This window comes from Vigna angularis, chromosome 5 (genome assembly GCF_016808095.1).
Source record: "Vigna angularis cultivar LongXiaoDou No.4 chromosome 5, ASM1680809v1, whole genome shotgun sequence".
In the NCBI taxonomy this organism is placed as follows: Eukaryota; Viridiplantae; Streptophyta; class Magnoliopsida; order Fabales; family Fabaceae; genus Vigna; species Vigna angularis.
The window spans coordinates 16,751,855-16,764,418 of NC_068974.1; the positions used below are offsets into that span (position 1 = coordinate 16,751,855).

The window sequence follows — 12,564 nt, forward strand, 5'->3', positions numbered from 1 at the left end:
TACCTACTTGCATGCAACTACAACCCTAGTTTTCCAGAAACCTAAGGACAAGCTTCTGAAGGAGACTTACCAGTTTCAGCCTTTCAAACTGTTCGGTCCAGTTGGTAGCTTGCAGTTGGGCGAGTGTTCCTACGGTGCTGCAAGTTGATCTGAGAAGAGGCGTGAGATTTACAGTAGAGAGAAGTTGGGAGTTCTAGAGAGAAGTTGGAGAAGAAGAAAGGCCAAAGTTTCGTGAGGAAGAAGGTGAATGCAGAGAGTGAGAAGAAGTGTTTTCAGAGAAATAAATTTTTCTTCCCAACGTCAAACGGACATGCACTCTCATACTGACACCTGTTTCCCACTACAGATTTCCTAAGGTTCTAAAATGACACATGGCAGACGTGCATGCGGTGCAAAGTGGGTTTTTAATTTCCCTAAGCAGTGATGTGGCGTGTATTAATGGTGATGTGACAGGGATTTGCAGTGCTGATTTTCTAGGGTCTCACAAAAGGCAAATAATAACTTTTATTTATTAATTTTACATAAATTCAATTACTACATAATATTTTTGTTATTTACATCAATATTTATTTGGTTTCTAATTAAAGAAAAGTTTTATTAATTATGTAAATATTTGATACTTTCAGTTAGTTCTTTCTTTTTTTTACATAATAAATTTATGTAAAGATATATTTCACTTTTTGTTAATAAATATAAATTTATTATATAAATCAACTTAGTTAATTTACGAAAATTAATAAATTATGCTATTGTACAAATATTTTAAAAATACCAATGATGTAGTAATAAATATTTTTGGATTAAAATATAAAAGAATCAAATAAAATAGTTTAAGAATTAAATATATTATTGTCACACTTATGAGAAATTATAATTGTAACATTCCATTTTGTTGAGATTGTTGATAGGGAGAGCACAAGATTTGTTGAACCCACAATCTCTGTGATATTTGTGTTTTTGATGATGACAACACATAATTAGTATTAACACATTTGTATGTATTATGTTATACATGTTATATGCCTATGCTTACTGTGTTGTATTTGTACTAGCATATCTGTGAACATATTGTATTGATTATTGCAAACCACTATGTTTGATATGTGATTTTATCTGTGTATGCATAATATGAGTGTTTGGAAATGAAAAACCACAAACACCTAGCTTCAGCTGTTTGAACTTTAAAGTGTGGTAAAACAACAAGTTTTAAGTCGATTACATTATTGGTTAAATCGATTAAAACTCGTATGTTTGCACAAATATTTTCAAGTGTGTTGTGATGTATTTTGAGAAGAAAAGTTTTCAAATATATGCTAAGTGTTTCTACTTAATTGATTGCATGCATCTTGTATTCGACTAAGTTTGTTAAAGATTTGAAAATTGTTTAAATGCTTGACATAATTGGCACAATGGTCATATTTTTAAATATGTTGAATAAACATTTATTGCAAATCGATTACATTAATTGTGCTTTCAATTAATGTCTTTGACTATTGTTAATTTGTTATAACTGTGAATTGTGTTCGACTAGATTAATAGCATAATTGATTATAACGCGTCTGATTTGTCTTATACTATATATTAACGCATGATTTGATTTCTGTAAGAAAGAAGAAGAAGAAGAATTGGTTTTAACACTTTCATATCTTTTCAGTGTGTACTTTGAAATCTTACAAAAGTGATAAAAGCTCCAAGAATCAAGAATTACTATGGTGATAAAGTCTTGACGATTTCTTGTGAAGCAAGATTGTTTGATACGAAAAGATTGATCGTTCTACATAGGAAGGTGCTTACTGCGTGATCAGAAAAGCTTTGGCAAACGCTGAGAGTTGTTGGTTTCCATGTGGTGTATACAAGAAGAAGAACGTGCGAGGGGTATCTCAAAGGTGTTGACAACATAAGAGGATTATTCTTGCTGCTTGTCTGTTTTGTGTATTGCCTATACTTAGATTATTGAGTTAGAGAGTTGATTTACACTTTGACGTGAGGTCTCTATAAAGCCCTTGGTGTAAACTCATATCTATATAGTGCATTGGCTTCCATATCAGGTTGTGTGGAAGGACACTAGAGGTAGGCTTTGCCGAATCAATATAAACCGTAGTGTTTAAATTTTCATATCCCTTCTCTCTGCATTAAATCGATTATATTGTCATTGCATTCGAATACGCTTAGTGTTTCATTGCATACAAATTTACTTGCGATTCAAGAAAATTTTAAAGACTTCCTGTTTTGCGAAAAATTTTTTAAAAGCAATCATTTTTAACATCACCAATTCACCCCCCTCTTAGTGTGAGAAACAAAACACTTCTTTTTTAACACATTTAAATAGTATAATATACTATTTAGGAAATATCACAAGTCCAATAAACTAGAACAACTAACATTCAGGAGTTATCCAAATATAACTATAAGTCAAGTTTTATATTCAAATTTTCAATCCAAAACTATTTGCAAATTTTTCACCCTGAAACGACTCAAAAAATGTTCTCCCTAAGCTCACACCATTTAAGATGATCAGCACAAAAGAGAAAACACACACAAATAAACAAAGAAAAAAGAAAGAGTAAGCTAATATAAACAGAAACATAACATAATATTTAAATTGTAACATATATTACATCTCAAACCAAGAAATTTACACATTAAAGAATCACACCACGACTATAAACCCGACTCATCTGAATATAGCATGAATGTCGAGTTACAGAGGATTTTGCACTTGTATGGTGGAACAACTGACTCACTCACACAAGGTTAGTCCTTTAAAACGTCCTTTACTACCTGGAGAAAGACCCTAGACTAGGACCTCTTTCTATTCTCACGACATGACTCATCACTCTCTAATTGGGCATGGATAATCATTAGAATGTCAAAATAAACCTCAGCTTAACTCTAACTATTCATGTTAACAACCCTATAAAACATCGCCATATAACCTCTCCATGACATCATGAAATTATATCCATCAATACCATTCACATGATCAATCATATATTCATCATCATATATCTCACATAATTATAATTACATATATATATATATATATATCAAAGTATTATAGTACAAGAAACAACTTATCAGAAGATTATAAGACATTAGAAAATACTAAATCCCAAGACTTGAAAATTGGCGTTCAGGCGTCTCGAGGCTGGCGCTCAACGCTAGGGCCACTGGAGAGTGGCGCTTAGTGCTAAAAAAAGGAGCATTCAGTGTTGGACAAAGTAGAACATGGCGCTCAAGGTCTAGTAAGAGGGCGTTCAGGCACCATGATAATGGACAACACACTTCGAAAATGAATTTTGATGCACTTGAGACTTGTTCTAATGATCAAATGAATTTTTTACACCCTAAAGTTTATGTAAAAATCACATTTAGAATTAAAAGAAATTATCCCTTTGATCATTAGATCCGTACTTAGGTGCATTAAGACCATTTAACATCTCTAAAAGTACCTAAATTCAAAACAACACTTTCTAACTCAAATTTCTTCAAACTAAGTGTTTTAACAAGTCATAAATGAGTCAACAACAAATCTTAACACTTCAAAATCATTACAGCTTCAATACTCTAAAATTTCACTATTAGAACCCTTAACCATGAACCAAAACATGATAGAAAATAACTTATGAACCAAATATCAGTTCCACCTCAGATATGGCCTAACTCAACACCTTAACAAGTCCTAAATGATTTAAGAACTGACCCTAAACCACTGCTTTACATTTTTAACCATTTTCTCAAAAACTCAACTATCAAAACCCTAAAATTTGAACTTAAGACCTTCTAAAATCAACCTTATTGACTAACACTTATTTCTATCTTAGATTTCTATTAACTGTAAGTTCTAACAAGTTTCAAATGACATGAAACATGACCTAAAATACCAAATATAACAATCCAAACTTTATCTCTCAAACTTACCTATTGAACCTCCACTTTTAACTACAAAACTTATAACTTTGATGGCTCACTATGCCTTGAACATTTCAGTCAATTCAAAACATCATCACAACTTCATAACATACCATATATCATCACAATAACATCAAAATCACATCTCAATAAAAACCAATCCATCAACTAATCAAATATACCCATATAAATGAACTAACTATAACATACATAGTAAAATGATAATTAAATCAATTTATTATACATGCAAGCACTAAACATACACAAAAAACATAATTTAAAGATGACAAATTAGCTTCCCTTACCTGTTAGAAACTCAAACCATCTCTAAAGAACCCTACTATGCTCCTTCAGCTCAAAGAGACCAAACAACACCTATAAACATGGTGTACCATTAGAACCATTGATTAGTTGAGAATCTAAAAGGAGACTACATACTATAAAATCAAACACCACATGCATTGGAAAATGTGAAACTAGAGAGAAAAAGCATGAACTAACTTACTCTTTTTGAGAAACTGATTGGATAGATTCGAAGATCTCATAACGGGGATCACACAAGCGATCTCTGGTCTTCAAACAGATGAACAGGTTGCAAGAACCCTTAAAGAGAAGGTAGAGAACTCTAGAAAAGTAATTTCTAGTATGTTATAAAATAATAAAACTTGTTTGTAACAAAACTATTTATATTACAATCATTTAATATTAAAATATTGGCTTAATAGCTTACTTGGTCCCTATGTTAAGTGGTTTTTTTTTTCAGTTTAGTACCCGGTTTTAAAACTGCATACATTGGGTCCCAAAGTTGTAAAAGTTGTATGAATGAAATCCTATTCGTTAAGTTCGTAGCAATGACGTTAACTCCACGCTGACGTTGCTGCACTTTTTTCTCTCTGCTCTACTTTTCCTGTCATCTTTTTCTCTCTCTTTTCTATTCCTCTTAACATTAATTAAAAGGAAAAAGTAAAATATAATATAATATAATAATAATAATATAATAAAGATGTAATGATGTTTGTCTTCATTGACAGGCAGCTTAATTGTTAAGGCATCCGCTTTTACAACCTTATGTTCTTCCGTTGTCATAATACATCCTCTAATATTCTTCCAGTATATCCCATAGTTAATTCAAAGGATAAAACAAGATCTAATAAATCTAGTGGTGACAAGGACCATAAGGAGAAAGAAGAAAACTTAGTAAATCGTTTGGAACGGATTCATCCAATTGAGGGAAATGGAGATACTCGTATGCAATCTTCCTAATGATGTTGTTACCATCTCAACCAGTGTAGAAGACAAAATTGAGACCGGGATGGTTGATCTTACAAGCTACATAGTGGAATCTTCTACTAGTATTAGCGGCTGAAAAGATGGGTCAACAACATCTGAATCAACTATTTGCAAGGTGTGCAAGGAGGACTTTAAAGGTAGACCTGTAAGGGAAACGAATAACAATGAAATTTGTTTAAAGAGTTCATAAGAATCACTGCATGAGGAACAAATATGATAGGATTTTAGGCCCAAATGAAGAATCCAGCATTCCCAAAATACTTAACTGATTTTAAGATGTGATCATTGGGGTGAAATTGTGGGAACATTATGGTATGACGTGTCAGTATTTTATTTGGTTTATTATGAGTTTGTTAGTAACCTTTCTGTTATATAGTTGCTAGTAAGGAATGAATGAAGCAGAGAAAGAATATTTTCCCATTTCCTTATTCCCTTTTCTGTAGGAGGCCCCTTGACCTCTAATCAAGGCAATTTCTCTATCATTTTTGGTGCTTTCATTGAGAGGCATTCCTCACCCATAACTTTTCTTTCCTCACCCATAACCCTCTTTTCTTATCACCATGACTGACCACAATACTCGTTCTAAATCCATCACCAACTTGGAAGAAGCCATATGGAAGCTCACAATCATCCAAAACGAAATCACCACCTGATTGGATGCCATTACCTCTCAACTTACTACACGTGACCCACCCTCTCCACACTCCCCACCTGAAATTGAGGTTCCCTGATTTGATGGAATAGATCCAATGGGATGGATCTTTAAGATCTCGCAGTTCTTCGAGTATCATCGCACGCCGGAGGATGATCGGCTCCAGATAGCTTCCTTTTACATGGATGGTCCCGCCCCCAAATGGTTTCAGTGGTTGCACAGGAACAACATGCTTCCTTCATGGCACGAGTTTCTGTAGGCCTTAGAGGTTCGATTCGCTCCTTCTTATTATGACGACCCACGCGGATCTCTCTTTAAATTGACTCAAAAAGGTACGGTTCAAGATTATTTAAATGACTTTGAACGCCTTTCTAATCGCATTGTTGGTCTCCTTGCCATCTTTTTGTTGAGCAATTTTATTTCTTGGTTAAACCCGGATATTCGTTGTGAGGTCCAAGCACTACAACCACAGTCGTTGACGCAGGCCGCAACTTTGGCCAAACTATAGGAAGATAAACTTAACGATCAAAGCAGACACTTTCGTCAACGTTCCCCCTTTACATCATCTTCCACTCCTCCATTGTTGCCAACTCCACCGTCACGACCGTTGGCAACACCATCCAACCCGCCCAAAACTCATTATAAGAAGTTGACTCACGAAGAGATGCTGACTCGTCGGGAGAAGGGATTGTGTTACAATTGTGATGACAAATTCAGTCCTGGGCACAAGTGCAAGGGTCGGTTTTTTTTACTTGTTGCAGTTGATGACGATGATGACGTGCGGGTTGAGTCACCGACTCTTGAAGGGGACTCTAGTATTCTTCTTCTAGAAGGAATGAATATTATCAACAATGAGGCCCATATCAGCTTTAATGCTTTAGCTAGGTTACCTCCTCCAGAAGCTCTCAAGATCGTGGGCCAGTTGCAAAACAGCCCATCACTATTTTAGTAGATGGAGGAAGTACTCATAACTTTATATAGGATAGAGTGGCTAAATTCTTAAATTTGACAGCCCAACCCACTAACACATTGAGGGTCATGGTGGGCAATGGTACCGAGATTGAATGTCAAATTATTTGTCCAACAGTTAATTTGATGATTCAGGGCCATAAGTTTGCCGTAGACGTTCATGTTCTTCCTATTAATGGTGTTGATGTTGTCTTGGGCATTCAGTGGCTGAAGGACTTAGGTCCAATTGTCACAGATTATTCTCAACTCACTATGAAATTTATCAAGGATGGAAAATTTGTGGAATTCAAAGTTGATGCACCGCCTAAGCCCAGCGATATTTCAGCCCATCAAGTCAAACGCCTCCTACAAACTCATGGGGCCGCTAGTTTCTTCCACATCAGAATACTTCCTACTTCACCATCACCGACTCAACCAAACATACACGTTGTCCCTACTCATCCTCTCCCTCAAATTTCTTCCCTTTTACATAGATACTACAAGATTTTCCAAAACTCCCCTTCTATTCCTCCATCACGCTATACTAATCACAAAATCTCCCTCCTCCCTACTTCGGCTCCTGTGACGGTGCGACCCTATAGGTACCCTTATTTTCAAAAGGCTGAAATTGAGAAACAGGTAGAAGAGATGTTGATTGATGGTTTGATTCAGCCAAGCCAAAGCCCTTTTTCCTCCTAGTATTGCTTGTGAAAAAGAAAGATGGTAGTTGACAGTTTTGTGTCGATTACCGTGCTCTTAATGCCATTACCATCAAAGACAAATTCCCGATTCCAACTATTGATGAGCTCTTAGATGAGTTGGGGGGAGCGTCTTGGTTTTCGAAATTGGATTTACGCCAAGGCTATCATCATATCCACATGAATGTTGCTGACATCCCAAAAACCACATTTCGCACTCATCATGGTCACTATGAGTACACTGTAATGCCCTTTGGGCTTTGCAATGCTCCCTCAACTTTTCAAGCCACAATGAATGAATTATTGAAACCATTTATGTGTAAATTTGTCGTCTTTTTCGACGATATTCTGGTTTATAGCGGTTCATTGGAAGAGCATCTCCACCACTTAGAGAAAACATTACAGCAACTGATCTAGGGAGAATTCTTTTTAAGGGGCTCTAAATGTTTATTTGCTCAACAAAAATTGGAGTATCTCGGACATGTGGTATCTTCTGAAGGTGTTGCACCTGAGCATTCTAAAATTCAGGAAATGGTGGATTGGCCACCACTTACCACTATTAAAGCTCTTCGCGGTTTCTTGGGACTAACTGGGTTCTATAGGCGATTCATCAAGGGATATGCCATCATCGCGTCTCCCCTTACAGCCCTACTTAAGAAAGATGTGTTTGTGTGGTCCTTGGAGGCTCAAACTGCATTTGACAGTTTGAAGAAAGCTATGACAGAGGCACTACTATTAGCTCTTCCAAATTTTTCCCTGCCCTTTGTTTTGGGGACTGATGCATCAGGTGTGGCCATGGGGGCAGTCCTTATGCAGAAAGGACATCCGATAGCATTCCACAATAAGCCATATGCCCAAGACTCATGCACTCTTCTACATATGTGCGTGAACTTCATGTTATCACCTCTTCTGTCAAGAAGTGGAGGCAATATCTTCTTGGGCACTCTTTCACAATCCTCACTGATCATCGCAGCCTCAAGGAGTTAATGTCACATATTATTCAGACTCTAGAGCAACATGTTTATTTGTCAAAGTTGCTCGGATTTGATTATTCCATCCAGTATAAAGCAGGGAAAAAATATGTTGTGGCTGATGCTCTCTCACGACCCCAAGACTTTGGTGATAGCCAACTCCTAATTCTGTCCATGCCTCGTTTTTTGTTTCTAGAGGAACTCCGTAAGGCTCTATACACAAGCTCTGAATTTAGTCAACTGTTCATGGCTGTACAGAATGATCCTAATGCATATGAGAACTATAACATCCACCAAGACCTTTTGTTGTATAAAGGAAAGCTTTGGCTTAATCGTGACAATCCTTTCGTTCAATTGTTGTTGGCAGAATTTCACATAACGCCATTGAGCGGTCATACAGGAATTTCCAAGACTTTATCTCGGCTCCAACAATACTTTTACTGGCAAGGTATGCGTGAGGACGTCCAAAAGTTTATTGCTCAATGTGCAACCTATTTGCAAACAAAGTATGAAACCAAAAAACCCGCAGGCCTACTGCAACCTTTATCTATTCCCTTGGAGCCGTGGGTTGACCTATCCTTGGATTTCATTACGGGTTTACCTCTCTTTCAAGGTAATACAGTCATTTTAGTGGTGGTTGATCGCTTTTCCAAGGGTGCTCACTTCGAATTGTTACCCACTGAATTCACGTCATTCAAGGTTGCACAACTCTTCTTGGACATGGTTTGTAAACACCATGGTTTCCCCGCAATTTGGTTTCAGATCGCGATCTAGTTTTCATTAGCAAATTCTGGAGAGAACTATTCTGGTTGTGTGGCACTAAACTTCGGATGAGCACTTCCTTTCACCCGAAAACTGACGGACAGACGGAAGTTCTCAATAGGACTTTAGAGTAGTACCTACGCTCCATGGTGCATAATAAACCAACAGATTGGGGAAAGTACTTGGGGGTCGTAGAGTGGTGTTATAATACCACTATTCATTCCGCCACTATGATGTCTCCCTTTCAAATCACATATGGGAAGGAGCCTCCCTCCATTCCAAATTACTTGGCAGGTACTTCATTTGTTGAAGCAGTTGATTCTTTATTGACAACTCGCCAAGAAATGCTAATTGCTCTTCGAAAGAAGCTTCAAAAGGTGCAGGACCAGATGAAAACAATTGCAGATAGCAAGCGTCGTTTGGTGGAATACTAGGTTGATGATTGGGTGTATGTTCGCTTGCGACCCTATCGACAAAATTCTGTGAGGGGTGTTGCTTATCAAAAACTAAGTAAGCGATTCTATGGCCCTTTTTGCATTCTGGAGCGAATTGGACCTGTCGCATACCGACTAGAGATGCCTTCAACTTCTAAAATTCATCCGATTTTTCATTGCTCTGTGCTTAAAGCTCATCATGGTCCTCTCCCTACTCAACAGGGTGAGTTGCCTGCAGCCCCGCAGGGTAATAGTCCTATGATCACCCCTATGGTTATATTGGATTCCAATGAAGGTTTGGACAATGCTGAAGCACCAAGGGAAGATTCGACCCTTGACATCTCTAGTAAATCAACAATGTACAGTGTAGGCTGTAGTAGCACTGATAAAGATAAGTCCATCATTGAGGAAAAGCCATCACTAACTGTGAATCCTATGACGGTCGAACATGATACCGAATATGGAAACCACTTGAATGTATTTATAGAAGGCTCACATATGAATAGCTAGAAATCTGATTGTAATGATGCACTTGAAGTTAAGGATGATGACACAATTAACAGACACGTGTAATTCAAATGTTACATGAGTTTGGTCCGTTGGAGATTGTTGCATGGTTGAAGATTGGAGACACGAATATAACTTGCCATATCTTCTTTATTGGTTGTGGTAAGTGGTTATAGTAAATGAATTAAATTATTTTAGTTAGGTTGAATAGTCATTTGTGTTTGTTTTCTAGCAGTTTATGCGACATTGAAATTATAAATTTTTTACTTCCCCTTTTCCTAACTAAAAGGTAACCATGAATATTAGAGCTTCATGTTTTATTTATTTGGTTTATTTGTTATTCATGACCTATAAACATCTAAGGGTGGAATTGTTACAACATACAAAAAATGGAGACAAAATTGCTATCAATGAACAACTTATTAATTAGATTTACTGGAATCATAAAAAACATATTGTGCGTTATTTTATTTATTGAGTCTTAAAGTTTTTAATAACTTTTAATAGTGTATTGCTTATACTTTAAAAAATTGAAATCTAAGACTATTCCAGCAAAAATATTATTTTTTATTTCAGAAAATCTCATTGCTAACATAGAATACTCGCTCCATTATCTGATACATATAAGATGACGTAAAATGAGGTTATAGTTCTCTCACTTTCTGCTTTTAATTAATGATGAGAAGAATAGAAAAGACAGAGAAAAAGATGTAAGGAAGAGCATATGAGAGAGAAAAAAATGTAGCCATGTCAGCGCGGAGTTAACGTCGTTGCTACCAACTTCACGGATAAGAATTTATTCATACAATTTGGAACTCAATGTATGCACTTTTAAAACCGGAAACTAAACTTAAAAAAACAACTTAACATAGGGACCAAGTAAGCTATTAAGCCTAAAATATTCAAGCCTCATTGTTTTTAACTCACTACTACTTCTAAAATATCATTTTCTAGGTCTGAACATCTATAATAATTTAGATTAATTAAATATTAAAAAAAGCTTATTAAAATAATTATTATATTAAACAATATAAATACGATAAAGAATTATTCTATTATAAAACTAAAATTATACTCAACACATATATTTATTTTCAACAACATAAGTAAACAACATAAGTATATTTAGAGTAAAATGATAACACCATTTTATTTTCTAATATACACTCTTATTACTCTAGATCAACTAAAATCCAAAGAAAAAAAAATACTTACAATAATCATTTAGTCAATTTTCTTTTTTGGAAGGAAAATTTATTAGGTTGTTAAACGATAAATTATAAATACACTGATACTAAAATAAAATAAAATATTGAAGTCGTTCTTTTTATTGACAACTATTATTACTCTACTTATTATTAACTTAAGGTTAAATCTCTTCCGCAGTCTCTATATATGTGGATTTTTCTCAAGTAGGTCTCGGTTTCCCCACTTTAGTCCTTAAAAGTGAAAAATTGACTCAATTGAGTCCCTGCCGTTAAATTGACTTAATGAGGTCAAGTTTTTTATGACCTGGAACATTGACGTGGACAGTTTTTTAAACGTGACATTCACAAAGCTTTATATGTGGAATTTGATAACATTTAATATTTTAAGAATAGGGATTTCTGAAATGGAGACTACGGGAGTGGTTTAACCTGCTTTTAATTATAACGGATTAGGATTAATACTTTCCTTTTTAATTACTTTTACTTATCAATCCTAGGTAATTTTAAAATTCCAATCAGATTCAATTGAAGTGAACCCTAAATTAGTTTTCTAATAGACTATTCACACAACTCAGATTATATTTTCCCCCAAATCTTTGAGTTCCTCTCTCGCAGACAATAAGTTCTCTTTCTCTCGTGGTGTAGTGAGTGTTGCAATGGCGGGATTGATGGTTACGAGATGAAAATTTTGGGGTTCCGAGTTACGATTTAGGGTTTCCTTTTGCCTATGCTATTCACCATTGAGATTCTTGATGGTTACGAAATGAAAATTTTGGGGTTTAGGGTTTCTAGAATAGCGAATTGGGAATTTAGGTTTTTTTCTTATCTTAAAATTGGGATTTTTGGTTTGGGAATTCTTTTTAGGAGCTTTGTTCTTGTTTCTCAAATTATGTTTGAGGGTTCAAATTCTGGTCTGGGAAATCTTGTTTCTTGATCTGGTTGCGTTTTCGTTTGGTATTTAGGATTGTTTGTGGTGGTTTCCACCTTTAAAGTGGCCTGCAATGATGGATACCAATTCAGACTCATTTTAGACTTGATGGTAGTGGCTTTGGGCTCCTTGATTGGCTATGGAGAGGAGTCACGCTGGCCCGATGATATCACGGTTGGTTCAGATTGAACTTTGTTAGGCTTACATGTCTAGAGTTTGGTTTTTGTTTGAACTTTGTTGCAGAGAGAAAAATA

The 12,564-nt window shown here is 35.6% G+C and overlaps 1 pseudogene; it reads left to right on the forward strand.

Moving 5' to 3' along the window:
* Positions 1-371: 371 nt before the first annotated feature.
* LOC108319551 (uncharacterized) lies at positions 372-12,499 on the forward strand (annotated as a pseudogene).
* Positions 12,500-12,564: the final 65 nt, after the last annotated feature.